General features: G+C 46.2%; 1 protein-coding gene across 1 annotated transcript in view; it reads right to left on the bottom strand.

Annotated features, from left to right (window-relative positions):
* Window positions 1-343: 343 nt before the first annotated feature.
* LOC129051704 (uncharacterized) overlaps window positions 344-14,346 on the bottom strand; it is a 43,369-nt gene continuing 29,366 nt past the window's right edge. The window contains exons 5-6 of the mRNA XM_054538226.2: window positions 5,646-5,769; window positions 344-2,735 (exon numbers count right to left, since the gene is read on the bottom strand). The gene's annotated coding sequence lies outside the window, so the exon portion shown is untranslated. The remainder of the gene's footprint in view (window positions 2,736-5,645; window positions 5,770-14,346) is intronic.

Genomic DNA, 14,346 nt, shown 5'->3' with positions numbered 1-14,346 from the left:
GGTCTCACTGATTTCAAGATTTCAGCCTTGGCTGTGGGCAGTGTCCAGTTTGAATGGGGAGCAACTTTGGCAGTGGGGATGTTGACCAATTTGTCCCCTGCATTGTGCTGCCATTTGGCCAGCCTGTCCAAGGATACAACACCCGGTAGACACTACAGAAAGATAAAGAAACACTATAGTAACATGGGATTGTCCTAAAACAGACTTTTATACTTGAACATGGAGTCTCTCTGTGGACTTTAGTGTTTGTGCTCTGGAATACACCAAAGCTACAGTTTGAGAGAACATAACCAGCCCAAAGATAATTTCAAAGAACAATAACAATATAAGGGATAGCTGGGAGTAGGTATTTGAGGGTGTTTATTTGATATTGTTTCTCAGAGTTGCAAACTGGAAAGTAGAAACCACTAGCATCAGATATCTAGAAAGTTGTTATGACCTTCTTGTACATGAATCTTCTAGCCAGTTTCCTTTTCCTTGTAAGAGATGACAAAACATGGAACCCTAGAATGTGTGAGGAAGCTTGGACGTTAGGTATAAAGAAAAACATTTGCAGCTGGGCACAGTGGCTCACGCCTGTGATCCCAGCACTTTGGGAGGCCAAGGTGGGTGGATTGCCTGAGGTCAGGAGTTTGAGACCAGCTGGACAACATGATGAAACTCCGTCTCAACTAAAAATACAAAAATCAGCAGGGTGTTATGGCATGTGCCTGTAATCCCAGCTACAGAGGCTGAGGCAGGAGAATCGCTTGAACCCAGGAGGCAGAGGTTGCAGTGAGCCGAGATCATGCCACTGCACTGCAGTCTGGGCGACAGAGCAAGATTCTGTCTCAAAAAAACAAAAGAAAAGCATTTGCAGGCTCTCTGTCCAGGGACTCTTCCTGTCCTGCAAGGGCTAGTGAGTCTGGGGTGTGTTTAGTTTATTCTCATGTTTGTATTTTTTAAGAAAAGTGAGTGGCCAATAAATGGTTTAAGATTTATAGTAAGTCGGGCTGGGTGGCTCACACCTGTAACCCCAGTACTTTGGGAGGCCAAGGGGGGCAGATAACCTGAGGTCAGGAGTTCGAGACCAGCCTGGCCAACATGGTGAAACCCCGTCTCTACTAAAAATACAAAAATTAGCTGGGCGTGGTGGCGCACCCCTGTAATCCAACTACTCAGGAGGCTGAGGCAGGAGAATCGCTTGAACCTAGGAAGCGGACGCTACAGTGAGCCAAGATCGTCCCATTGCACTCCAGCCTGGGCGACAAAGCAAGACTTTGTATCAAAACAACAACAACAACAACAACAACAAAAAGATTTATAATAAAATCAAATAAAATTTGATACTCTTTTTAAAAAAAGAAATCTCACTCGGAATTTATCCTAAGTAAATCATTATGGATAAGCACAAATATATTTTTACAAAGATGTTTATCTAAATACTATTTATAGTGGTTAAAATTTTGTAGCACTCTAGATGTCCAGCAAGGTTTTGTTTGTTTTTTTTTGTTGTTGTTGTTTGTTGTTTGTTTTGAGATGGAGTCTCGCGCTGTGGCCTGGTCTGGAGTGCAGTGGTGCAATCTTAGCTCACTGCAACCTCCACTTCCTGGGTTCAAGCTATTCTCCAGCCTCAGCCTCCTGAGTAGCTGGGACTACAGGCACGAGTCACCGCATCCAGCTAACTTTTGTATTTTTAGTAGAGACGGGGTTTCACCATGTTGGGCAGGCTGATCTTGAACTCCTGACCTCAGGTCATCCGCCTGCCTCAGCCTCCCAAATTGCTGGGATTACAGGCATGAGCCACTGCGCCCACCCTGTTTGTTAAATAAATTCTACTACATCCAGAGAAATATTTCATTACATGGAAACGTTCATGATACACTGTTAGATTTAAAAAGTATATCACAACTCAACATGTAAAGTATAATCCCATTTGTGTTTATATAACTATATCTATTTTTGTCTATATAACTGTTATTGTAAATTTAGCTACCTATTCATGTATATCTCTATCATTATTGAGATCACACAAAACAAAAATAGATATTTCCAAATATTCATTTCTCAATAATGGAATTATTAAGAAATATATTTCTTCTTTTTGTTCACTGTTTTCTGAATTTTCTACAATTGACATATATCACTTTTGGAATAGTAAAACGGTTATTCTGCCCGGGTGCAGTGGCTCATGTCTGTAATCCTAGCACTTTGGGAGACGAAGGTAGGAAGATCCCTTGAGCCTAGGAGTTCAAGACCAGCCTGGGCAACAAAGCAAGATCCCATCTCTACAAAAAAAAGTGGGGAGTTATTCTTAACAGCTTTTTGTTAGTTAAGCTAAAGGCAGAGAGACAAAAAATATAGGGCTTACATATGATCGAAGTTGTTTTTTTTTTCCTCTCCCCAAATTGTCTATCGGTGAAAGGGCCCAGTGTTACAATGAAGCTGTACTCCACAAAGTTACTCAGGGGTCCTGATTTTGTGCTGCTGTTATCTAGGTTGGTGTCTTTTCCACGTGGTAGAAGCTGGCTAACCTCCACTTCCACATTCCAGCCCAAGGGAAAGTCCAAGGTAAGTAGATATTTCTTTAAGGGGATGACTTGGAAGTTGCACACTTCATTTTCACTCACCATTGGCTTGAACCTAGTCATGTGACCACATCAGTCAAGAAGGCAGACTGGGATCTATAGTCTCCAGCTGTCAGCCATGTACAGTTGTCCCTTGGTATCCATGGGGGATTGGTTCCAGGATGCTACCTGAGAAATTAAAATGTGCAAATGCTCAAGTTCATTATATAAAATGGCATAGTATTTGCATACAACCTGTGCATACCCACCTGCATACTTGTAATCATCTTTAGATTACTTATAATATCTAACACAATGTGAATGCTATATAAATAGTTGTTATACTATATTGTTCAGTACAGATGCAACTATAGTAGGCCTAACTACATTTTCTATCCACGGTTGAATCTGCACATACAGAACCCATGGAAACCCAAGGCCAACTCTGTGTGTGTGTGTGTGTGTGTGTGTGTGTGTGTGTGTATTCAGCTAAAATTCAGGGGGAAGGGATTATTACTAAAGATGAGTAGGAATAGTGAGAGATGGACTCATTGGACTCTTATTTAGATATTAAAAATCTAGGCTGGCCATGGTGGCTCACGCCTGTAATCCCAGTACTTTGGGACGCCAAGGCGGGCGGATCACCTGAGGTCAGGAGTTTGAGACCAGACTGGCCAACATGGTGAAAACCCATCTCTACTAAAAATGCAACAATTAGATGGGCGTGATGGCAGGTGCCTGTAATCCCATCTACTCAGGAGGCTGAGGCAGGAGAATCTCTTGAACCTGGGAGGCCAAGGTTGCATTGAGCCGAGATCATGCCATTACACTCCAGCTTGGGTTACAAGAGCAAGAGCAAAACTTCATCTCAAAAAAAATTAAAAAATAAATAAAAATGTACAATAGTTAAAATACTGTGATTCTGGCACAGGAATAAATAAAAAGACTAGGACAACCGTAAATACACTGAAATTCATGTAAGATTAAAGCATATAAATTAAGATGGAGGAAAATAAACTCAATAATGTTGAGAGAATTGGAAAACCATTTGGAAAAAACAAATTTAGATTAAATGACAAAATTCATTCCACATAAAGACTTAACTTTCTGTAGGGAAATATAGATGAAAATGGCAACCAGATTATGACCTCTGCTTTAGTTGGTTCCCCATTCTACAGATTTCTGGACCCCATTGAGAATAGTTATCTGTTCCTTGACCTTCAGCAACCAGAACTGCAAACCACACACCACATATAGAAGACACCATGCTTGTATTAGGTCAGGAGAATGCTTTTTATTTTTGTGTGTTTGTTGGTTAGTTGGTTGGTTAGTTGGTTTTTTCCATCCTTTCTTTTGAAGCAGTCTTTTTTATGTTAATCTTCTTTTTGTTGATGTTCTTTATTGATAGATAAAATGCACAAAACTAATAATCCATATAATGACTTCTAATTTCCATCACTGGACTACCCTAAGTGTGTATCTGATTCTATATGCTCCATATAAAAATTAGTCTCCAACTCAACAAGAAAAAAGCAGGCTGGGCATGGTGGCTCAAGCCTGTAATCCCAGCACTGTGGGAGGCAAAGGCGAGTGGAACACCTGAGGTCAGGTGTTCAAGACCAGCCTGGCCAACATGGCAAAACCCCTCCTCTACTAAAAATACAAAAATTAGCTGGGCGTGGTGGCACCAGCCTGTAATCCCAGCTACTCAGGAGGCTGAGGCAGGAGAATCACTTGAACCCGGGAGGCAGAGGTTGCAGTGAACCGAGATCATTCCATTGCATTCCAGCCTGGGCAACGGAGCAAGACTCCGTCTCAAAAAAAAAAAAAAGAAAAGAAAAAGAAAGAAAGAAAATAACCTGATTTAAACACAGGTAAAGGACTTGACGTTTCTCCAAAGATGAAATACAAATGGCCAAGAAACATAAAAAGATGTTCAATATCAATAATCATTAGAGAAACACAAATCAAAACCCACAATCAGATTCCACCTCACACCCATTAGAATAACTACTATCAAAATAAATAAATACATAAATAAGGACTGGCACGATGGCTTATGCCTGTAATCCCAGCTTTGGGAGGCTGAGGCAAGAGGATTGCCTGAGGTCAGGAGTTTGAGACCAGCTTGGCCAACATGGTGAAACCCTGTCTCTACTAAAATACTAAAAATGCAAAAAATAGCCAGGCGTGGTGGCGCGCCCCTGTAATCCCAGCATCTCAGGAGGCTGAGGTGAAAGAATTGCTTGAACCTGGGAGGCGGAGGCTGCAGTGAGCCAAGATCACGCCACTGCACTCCAGCCTGGACAACAGAGTGAGGCTCTGTCTCAAAAAAAAAACAAAAAAACAAAACATACATACATACATACATAAAATAAGTGCTGATGAGGATGTAAAGAAATTGGAAGCCGTGTGCATTGGTGGTGGGAATGTAAAATGGTGCAGCCACTATAGAAAACAGTATGGTGGTTCCTCAAAAAATTAATAAAAATAGAATTACCATGTAATCTAGCAATTCCACTTCTAGGTATGTATCTAAAAGAATGAAAGCAGGGCCTCAAAGAGATATTTGCACACCCATGCTCATAGCAGCATCATTCACCATAGCCAAGGGGTGGAAGCAACCCAAATGTTCGTCAGTGGATTAATGGATAAACAAAATGTGGTGTAAATATATAGTTGAATCTTATTCAGTGTTAAAAAGAAGGAAATCCTGTCACATGCTATAACATGGATAAATCTTGAGGATATTATGCTAAGTGAAATAAGCCAGTCACAAAAAGACAAGTCCTATATGATTTAACTTATATAATGTATTTAAAATAGTCAAATTTATAGAGACACAAAATAAAATAGTGGTTACCAGGGGCTTGGGAGAGGTAGAAATAAGGAATTGTTGTTTAATGGATATAAAGTTTCAATTTTGCAAGATTAAAAATTGCAGAGATCCCTGAATGTAATTAATGCTACAGAACTATACACTTAAAAATAGTTAAGATTGTAAATGTTATATGCATTTTTTACTACAATTTTTTTAAAAGTTTGAGAACAGGCTGGGCAACAAACTGAGACCTCATCTCTACATTTTTTTTTAATTACCTGGGCAAGGTGGCATTCATCTGTAGTCCCAGCTACTTGGGAGGCTGAGGTGGGAGGATCACTTGAGCTTGGGAGTTTGTGGCTACAATGAGCTATGATCACACCACTGCAGGATATCCAAGAACTGTGGGATAATTACAAAAGGTGTAACATATGCATAATTGGACTTCCTGAAGGAGAAACAAAAGAAATTTTTAAAGTAATAATAGCTAAAAATTTTCCAAAATTAACAAAAGATACTAAATCACAGGTCCAAGAAGTTAAGATAATACCATGCAGGATAAACAACAAAAATTCTGCACCTGGGTGTATCATATTCAAACTACATAAAGTCAAAGACAAGAAGAAAGTCTAGAAAGAAGCCAGAGGGTGAGGAAAACCACTTTATGTATAGAGGAATAAGAATAAAAATTGCAGCTGGCACAGTGGCTTACACCTGGAACCCCAGCACTTTGGGAGGCCGAGGTGGGCAAATCACTTGAGGTCAGGAGTTTGAGACCAGCCTGGCCAACATAGTGAAACTCCATCTCTATTAAAAATACAAAAAGTGGCCAGGTGTGGTAGTACGCACCTGTAACCCCAGCTACTCAGGAGGCTGAGGCAGGAGAATTGCTGGAACTGGGGACGCGGAGGTTGCAGTGAGCCAAGATCGCACCATTGCACTTCAGCCTGGGCCACAGGAGCAAAAAACAAAAAAAAAAAAGGATAAGAATTGCATTGGCCTTCTCTTCAGAAATCATGCAAGCAAGAAGAAAATGGAATAAAATGTTTAAAGCATTGAAAGAAAAAAAACAGCAACCTAGAATTCTGTATCCAGTAAAATTATCCTTCAAAAGTGAAGGAGAAATAAAAACTTTCTCAGACAAATACAAATTGAGGAAATGTATCTCCCATAGATTTGCCTTGCAAGAAATGCTAAAAGAAGTTCTTCAGAGAGAAGGAAAGTGTTATAGGTCAGAAACTTGCATCTGTGTAAAAAGAAGTGTTTGAGGGCTGGTGCAGTGGCTCACGCCTGTAATCCCAGCACTTTGGGAGGCTGAGGCGGGTGGATCACCTGAAGTCAGGAGTTCAAGACCCGCCTGGCCAACATGATGAAACCCCGTCTCTACTAAAAATACAAAAAATTAGCAGGGCATGGTGGCAGGAGCCTGTAATCCCAGCTACTTAGGAGGCTGAGGGAGGAGAATTGCTGGAACCCGGGAGGTGGAGGTTACAGTGAGCTGAGATCATGCCATTGCACTCCAGCCTGAGTGACTGAGCGAGACTCTGTCTCAAAAAAAAGTTTTGAGAAATAAAGCATTGAGAAATGAAGGTAAAATAACATATTTTAGTTTTGTTATTCTTAACTGATCTAACAAAAAACAGTTTGTTCAAAATAATAGCAACAATATATTGGATGACTATAGCTTATGAATTAGTGAAATATATGACAACAACATTTTAAGGGATGGCAGGGAAGAATTGGAAATACTATGTTATAAGGTACCTGTACCACCCATGAATTTGTAGAATGTTATTTGAAAGTGGACATATATTATTTGTAAATATATATTGCAAAATCTAGGACAAAGACTGAAAACATTTTTTAAGTATAATTGATATACAAAGAAATAAGAAAAAATGGAATCATGTAAATGCTCAATTAAAATCAAACAAGTGGCCAGGCATGGTGGCTCAAGCCTGTAATTCCAGCACTTTGGGAGGACAAGGTGGGTGGATCACTTGAGGTCAGGCAGAGTTTGAGACCATCCTGGCCAACATGGTGAAACCCCATCTCTACTAAAAATACAAAAATTAGTCATGCTTGATGGTGGGTGCCTGTCATCCCAGCTACTCAGAGGAGGCTGAGGCAGGAGAATCACTTGAATCCAGGAGGCAGAGGTTGCAGTGAGCTGAGATCACGCCACTGCACTCCAGCCTGGGCAACAGAGTGAGACTCCCTCTCAAAAAAAAAAAATATATATATATCTTAATAAAACCAAACGAGAAAGAAAAAGAGTGGAAAACAAAAAGGAAACAAAGAATAAGAGCAATGAAATAAAATAAACTACAATTAAGGTACATGTTAATCCAACTACATCAATGATCACTTTATTTTTTTTTTTTTTTTTTTTTTTGTTTTTTTTTTTTGATTTTTAAGGTGTCATAGTTTAATTAATGACATTAACATTGTGTACAAATTAGATTTTATCTTCTGCCAGGGCTTCAGAAAGAACAGCAGACAAGCCGGTAACAAGAAAGAATCTTTTCCTGCCACAGAAATGCCCATTTCTGGCATTTTTTTACTCAGTCCCAGGGGAACTGCTTTTAAAGATGCATATATAGAGAAGTGCAGTTTTTCTGCTTCCAATTTACCTCATGTAGTGAATAGAAAATCTAGTTCTGTCCTACAAAGGCAGTAAGAGAATAGTTAGCAATAAACAGTTATTGTTGGACCAGGTGCGGTGGCTCACGTCTGTAATCCCAGCAGTTTGGGAGGCCAAGGCAGGAAGATCACCTGAGGTCAGGAGTCGAGACCAGCTTGGCCAACATGGTGAAACCCGGCCTCTACTAAAAATTAAAAAAAAAAAAAAAAAATTAGCCAGGTGTGGTGGCGCATGCCTGTAACCCCAGCTACTCAGGAGGTTGAGGCAGGAGAATTTTTTGAAATCAGTAGGCAGAGGTTGCAGTGAGCCAAGATTGTGCCATTGCACGCCAGCCTAGGCAACAGAGGGAGACTCTCTGAAAAAAAAAAAAAAAAAAAACCCAGTTATTGTTTAACAGTTTTATTTATAATAGGGTCAGCTGCTAAGGACACTTGACCTATCAAAAAGACTAAGTACCCAATATACATGTATTGGCAATTAAGAAAAGTTACAAATCACCATGTACCTAGAATTATTCCATTTAAATATTTTTTTCTTTAAAATAATAGTAGAGACAAGGGCTCACTATGTTTCCCAGGCTGTTCTTGAACTCCTGAGCTCAAGTGATCCTCCCATCTCAGCCTCCCAAAGTATGTAATCCTCCCAAAGGATTACAGGTATGAGCCATCATGCCTGGCCTCCATTTTTTTTTTTTTTAATAATTTTAAATTTATTTATTTTAAAATTATAAAAACAATAAATAAAAATTAAAAATGTAATATACCAAAAACCATTGAATTGTAAATTTTAAATTGTGTATGAATTTATATCTCAGTAAAGCTGTATGATTCCATTTATATAAAACTCTTGGAAATTCAAACTAATATATACTGATAGAAAGGAACTGTAATTCTCGCACTACCTCATTGTCTTTTTTTTTTTTTTAAGATTATATTTGTTTTGGAGACTGGACTCTCGCTATGTTGCTTAGGCTGGACTTGAACTCCTGGGCTCAAGCGATCCTCTCCCACTCAGCCTCCAGAGTAGCTAGGACTACAGGCGGGCACCACCACACCCGGTTTGTGTTTTTGTTTATTTTTTTAAGAATTATTTTATTAAAATTTTTTTTTTTTTTTTTTTTTAATTTATGAAGTATTTATTGATGATTCTTGGGTGTTTCTCGGAGAGGGGGATATGGGAGGGTCATAGGATAATAGTGGAGAGAAGGTCAGGAGATAAACACATGAACAAAGGTCTCTGGTTTTCCTAGGCAGAGGACCCTGCGGCCTTCTGCAGTGTTTGTGCCCCTGGGTACTGGAGATTAGGGAGTGGTGATGACTCTTAAAGAGCATGCTGCCTTCAAGCATCTGTTTAACAAAGTACATCTTGCACCGCCCTTAATCCATTTAACCCTGAGTTGACACAGCATATGTTTCAGAGAGCATGGGGCTGGGGGAAAGGCCATAGATCAACAGCATCCCAAGGCAGAAGAATTTCTCCTAGTCAGAACAAAATGGAATCTCCTATGCCCACCCCTTTCTACACAGACACAGCAACAATCTGATCTCTCCTTCCTTTCCCCACACTTCCCCCCCCCTTCCTTTCAACAAAACCGCCATCGTCCTCATGGCCGGCTCCCGATGGTCGCTGTCTCTTCGGAGCTGTTGGGTACACCTCCCAGACAGGGCGGCCGGGCAGAGGCGCTCCTCGCTTCCCAGACGGGGCCGCCCGGGCAGAGGCGCTCCTCACTTCCCAGACGGGGCCGCCCGGGCAGAGGCGCTCCTCTCCTCCCAGACGGGGCGGCCGGGCAGAGGCGCTCCTCGCTTCCCAGACCGGGCCGCCCGGGCAGAGGCGCTCCTCACTTCCTCCCAGACGGGGTGGCGGCCGGGCAGAGGCGCTCCTCACCTCCCAGACAGGGCGGCCGGGCAGAGGCGCTCCTCACTTCCCAGACTGGGCGGCCGGGCAGAGGCGCTCCTCACTTCCCAGACTGGGCGGCCGGACAGAGGCGCTCCTCACTTCCCAGACTGGGCGGCCGGGCAGAGGCGCTCCTCACCTCCTAGAGGGGGTGGCCAGGCAGAGGCGCTCCTCACTTCCCAGACGGTGTGGCGGCTGGGCAGAGGCGCTCCTCCCTTCCCAGATGGGGCAGCCAGGCAGAGGCGCTCCTCACTTCCTCCCAGACGGGGTGGCGGCCAGGCAGAGGCGCTCCTCGCTTCCCAGAGGGGGCGGCCGGGCAGAGGTGCTCCTCACTTCCTCCCAGACGGGGTGGCGGCTGGGCAGAGGCACTCCTCACCTCCCAGACGGGGCGGCCGGGCAGAGGTGCTCCTCATCTCCCAGACGGGGCGGCCGGGCAGAGGTGCTCCTCACTTCCCCCCAGACGGGGTGACGGCCGGGCAGAGGCACTCCTCACCTCCCAGACGGGGCGGCCAGACAGAGGCGCTCCTCACTTCCCATACGGGGTGGCAGCCGGGCAGAGGCGCTCCTCACTTCCCAGATGGGGCAGCTGGGCAGAGGTGCTCCTCACTTCCTCCCAGACAGGGTGGCGGCCAGGCAGAGGCGCTCCTCACTTCCCAGACTGGGCGGCCGGGCAGAGGCGCTCCTCACTTCCCAGACTGGGCGGCCGGGCAGAGGCGCTCCTCACTTCCCAGACTGGGCGGCCGGGCAGAGGCGCTCCTCACCTCCTAGACGGGGTGGCCAGGCAGAGGCGCTCCTCACTTCCCAGACGGTGTGGCGGCTGGGCAGAGGCGCTCCTCCCTTCCCAGATGGGGCAGCCAGGCAGAGGCGCTCCTCACTTCCCCCCAGACGGGGTGGCGGCCAGGCAGAGGCGCTCCTCACTTCCCAGAGGGGGCGGCCGGGCAGAGGTGCTCCTCACTTCCTCCCAGACGGGGTGGCGGCTGGGCAGAGGCGCTCCTCACCTCCCAGACGGGGTGGCCGGGCAGAGGCGCTCCTCCCTTCCCAGACGGAGTGGCCAGGCAGAGGCGCTCCTCACCTCCCAGAGTGGGCGGCCAGGCAGAGGCGCTCCTCACTTCCCAGAGTGGGCGGCCGGGCAGAGGCGCTCCTCACTTCCCATAGGGGGTGGCAGCCAGGCAGAGGCGCTCCTCACTTCCCAGATGTGGCAGCTGGGCAGAGGTGCTCCTCACTTCCTCCCAGACGGGGTGGCGGCCAGGCAGAGGCGCTCCTCACCTCCCAGACGGGGCGGCCGGGCAGAGGCGCTCCTCACCTCCCAGACGGGGCGGCTGGGCAGAGGCGCTCCTCACCTCCCAGAAGGGGCGGCTGGGCAGAGGCGCTCCTCACTTCCCATATGGGGTGGCAGCCGGGCAGAGGTGCTCCTCACTTCCCAGACAGGGTGGCGGCCAGGCAGAGGCGCTCCTCACCTCCCAGATGGGGCAACCGGGCAGAGGCGCTCCTCACTTCCTCCCAGACGGGGTGGCGGCCAGGCAGAGGCGCTCCTCACCTCCCAGACGGGGCGGCCGGGCAGAGGTGCTCCTCATCTCCCAGACGGGGCAGCCGGGCAGAGGTGCTCCTCACTTCCTCCCAGACGGGGTGGCGGCCGGGCAGAGGCACTCCTCACCTCCCAGACGGGGCGGCCGGGCAGAGGCGCTCCTCACTTCCTCCCAGACGGGGTGGCGGCCGGGCAGAGGCGCTCCTCACCTCCCAGAAGGGGTGGCCAGGCAGAGGCGCTCCTCACCTCCCAGACGGGGCGGCCGGGCAGAGGTGCTCCTCATCTCCCAGACGGGGCAGCCGGGCAGAGGCGCTCCTCCCTTCCTCCCAGACGGGGTGGCAGCCGGGCAGAGGCGCTCCTCACATCCCAGACGATGGGCGGCCGGGCAGAGGCGCTCCTCACTTCCCAGATAGGGCGGCCGGGCAGAGGGGTTCCTCACATCCCAGATGATGGGCGGCCAGGCAGAGATGCTCCTCACTTTCTAGACGGGGTGGCGGCGGGGCAGAGGCTGTAATCTTAGCACTTTAAGAGGCCAAGGCAGGAGGCTGGTAGGTGGAGGTTGCAGCGAGCCGAGATCACACCACTGCACTCCAGCCTGAGCACCATTGAGCATTGAGTTAGCGAGACTCCGTCCGCAATCCCAGCACCTCGGGAGGCCGAGGCAGGCAGATCACTCGAGGCCAGGAGCTGGAGACCAGCCCGGTCAACACGGCGAAACCCCGTCTCCACCAAAAATACAAAAACCATTCAGGCGTGGCGGCGCGCGCCTGCAATCCCAGGCACTCGGCAGGCCGAGGCAGGAGAGTCACCGGAGCCCGAGGCAGGGAGGTTGCAGCGAGCCGGATCATGGCAGTACAGTCCAGCTTCGGTAACAGCGGGAGACCGAAGAAAGGGGAGAGGGAGAGGGAGAGGGAGAGGGAGAGGGAGAGGGAGAGGGAGAGGGAGAGGGAGAGGGAGAGGGAGAGGGAGAGGGAGAGGGAGAGGGAGAGGGAGAGGGAGAGGGAGAGGGAGAGGGAGAGGGAGAGGGAGAGGGAGAGGGAGAGGGAGAGGGAGAGGGAGAGGATGATCACTTTAAATGTGAATGATCTAAATACATTAAAAGACAGAGACTATCAGAGTGGATAAAATAACAACACCCAACTATATGTTGTTTACAAGAAACTCACTTTAAATATGCAGGCACAGGTGAAAAGTAAAAGGATGAATAAAGATATGCCACACTAACACTAATCAAAAGAAAGCTATAGTAGCTATGTTAATTTCAGACAAATTATCCCCTACAATACCTTGGAAGACAGCTCACATGTCAGTCAGGCCCTTAGCCCTTAGTTCTAGGAGGGGTGTTTCAGAAATATCAGTGTTTTTTGACTGCTTTTTGCTGCTTTTAGCCAAGTTCTGTGAGACTGATGAACCAAGGCAAGAATTAGCCAGTTGGAAAGCAGACTAGAATTGAATACATTTCCTCACAGGAGGGTTTGTAAAGGCTTCTCGAGTGTTCTTTACCAAACCAGACAACGAGAGCCAGCCAGAATAATAAAGTTGCCTTCCAGCCCAAGGATATTGCTTTATACAGCCTCAGAGTATCCATCATAATATTGCAAGCATGGAGTTTATGCCACATGCCAGCTAGTGAGTAAAAGAGGAAAGTCTTCAGCCTTAAGAACTCTTTCCAAGGCTGGGTGTGGTGGTTCATGCCTGTAATCTCAGCACTTTGTGAGGCTGAGGTGGGTGGATCACAAGGTCAGGAGTTTGAGAGCAGCCTCACCAACATGGTGAAATCCCATCTCTACTAAAAATACAAAAATTAGCTGGGCGTGTTGGTGCATGCCTGTAATCCCAGCTACTCAGGAGGCTGAGGCAGGAGAATCGCTTGAATCTGGGAGGCGGAGGTTGTAGTGAGCAGAGATTGCGCCACTGCACTCCAGCCTGGGCAACAGAGCAAGACCCCGTCTCAAAAAAAAAAAAAAAAAAAGAACTCTTTCCAGAAAAGATCTATGGCTGTGTTTTCTTTACTTGCCCAAAGAACTGAATGGAAGAAAATACATCAGAAATAGATTGAGAATGCACAAGACTGGCCTTTAATAATCTGTAGCTCTCCAAGTTCTAAAGCATCCCCTGGAGCCACCCAAACAGAACCTACACAAGAGCATACTCTTCAATGTCACTTTAGATGTGACTATGGAGGATAACTAATGGAAGAACCTTTCCGAGGCAAAGCCAAGAGCCAGAAAGGACAATGAGCAAGGAGATTCCGTGACAGAATCAGGATCAAATGTACTTGGCAATAGTATGTTGGGAAATCTGCAATTTAATCTCAGTAGGAATTTTATCATTGCAGTAATCCAGTGATTGTTCTTTCCCTCCGTTTCTTTTCTTTCCTGAAAGAGGGCTTTTATTAAGCCATTCCTAATTCACCACTAACTTTTTGGTGGGTGGAGATGGGAAGACAGATAACTTGTCTTTTAGAAGATGCTCGCCTGAGTCACCGGTGGTCCTGATGAAGAGGACTTAATATTACTGAGGTCCTAGATTTTGAACTGAAGGCAGTAGCTGGATGGAACACTGCATTATTTTACTTGAAAGGGAGAGAAGTATGTTTTATATATAGAAAAAAGAAGGGGGAGCATGAATATTTGGGTAACCAGGAGTGGACTGTAACAGAGACTACTTGTCTCACATGTGCTCTCTCTTTCTCTAGCACATGGCTATTCAACCAAAGGCTATATTTCTTTTTTTATTATTATTATTTTTGAGATGGAGTCTCACTCTTGTCGCCCAGACTGGAGTGCAATGGTGCAATCTCGGCTCACTGCAACCTCCACCTCCCACGTTCAAGAAATTCTCTTGCCTCAGCCTCTCGAGTAGCTGGGATTACAGGTGCCCGCCACCACGCTCTTCTAATTTTTGTATTTTTAGT

The sequence above is a fragment of the Pongo abelii genome, chromosome 17, assembly GCF_028885655.2.
Source record: "Pongo abelii isolate AG06213 chromosome 17, NHGRI_mPonAbe1-v2.0_pri, whole genome shotgun sequence".
Classification (NCBI taxonomy): Eukaryota; Metazoa; Chordata; class Mammalia; order Primates; family Hominidae; genus Pongo; species Pongo abelii.
This window is presented reverse-complemented; position numbering and strand designations above follow the sequence as displayed.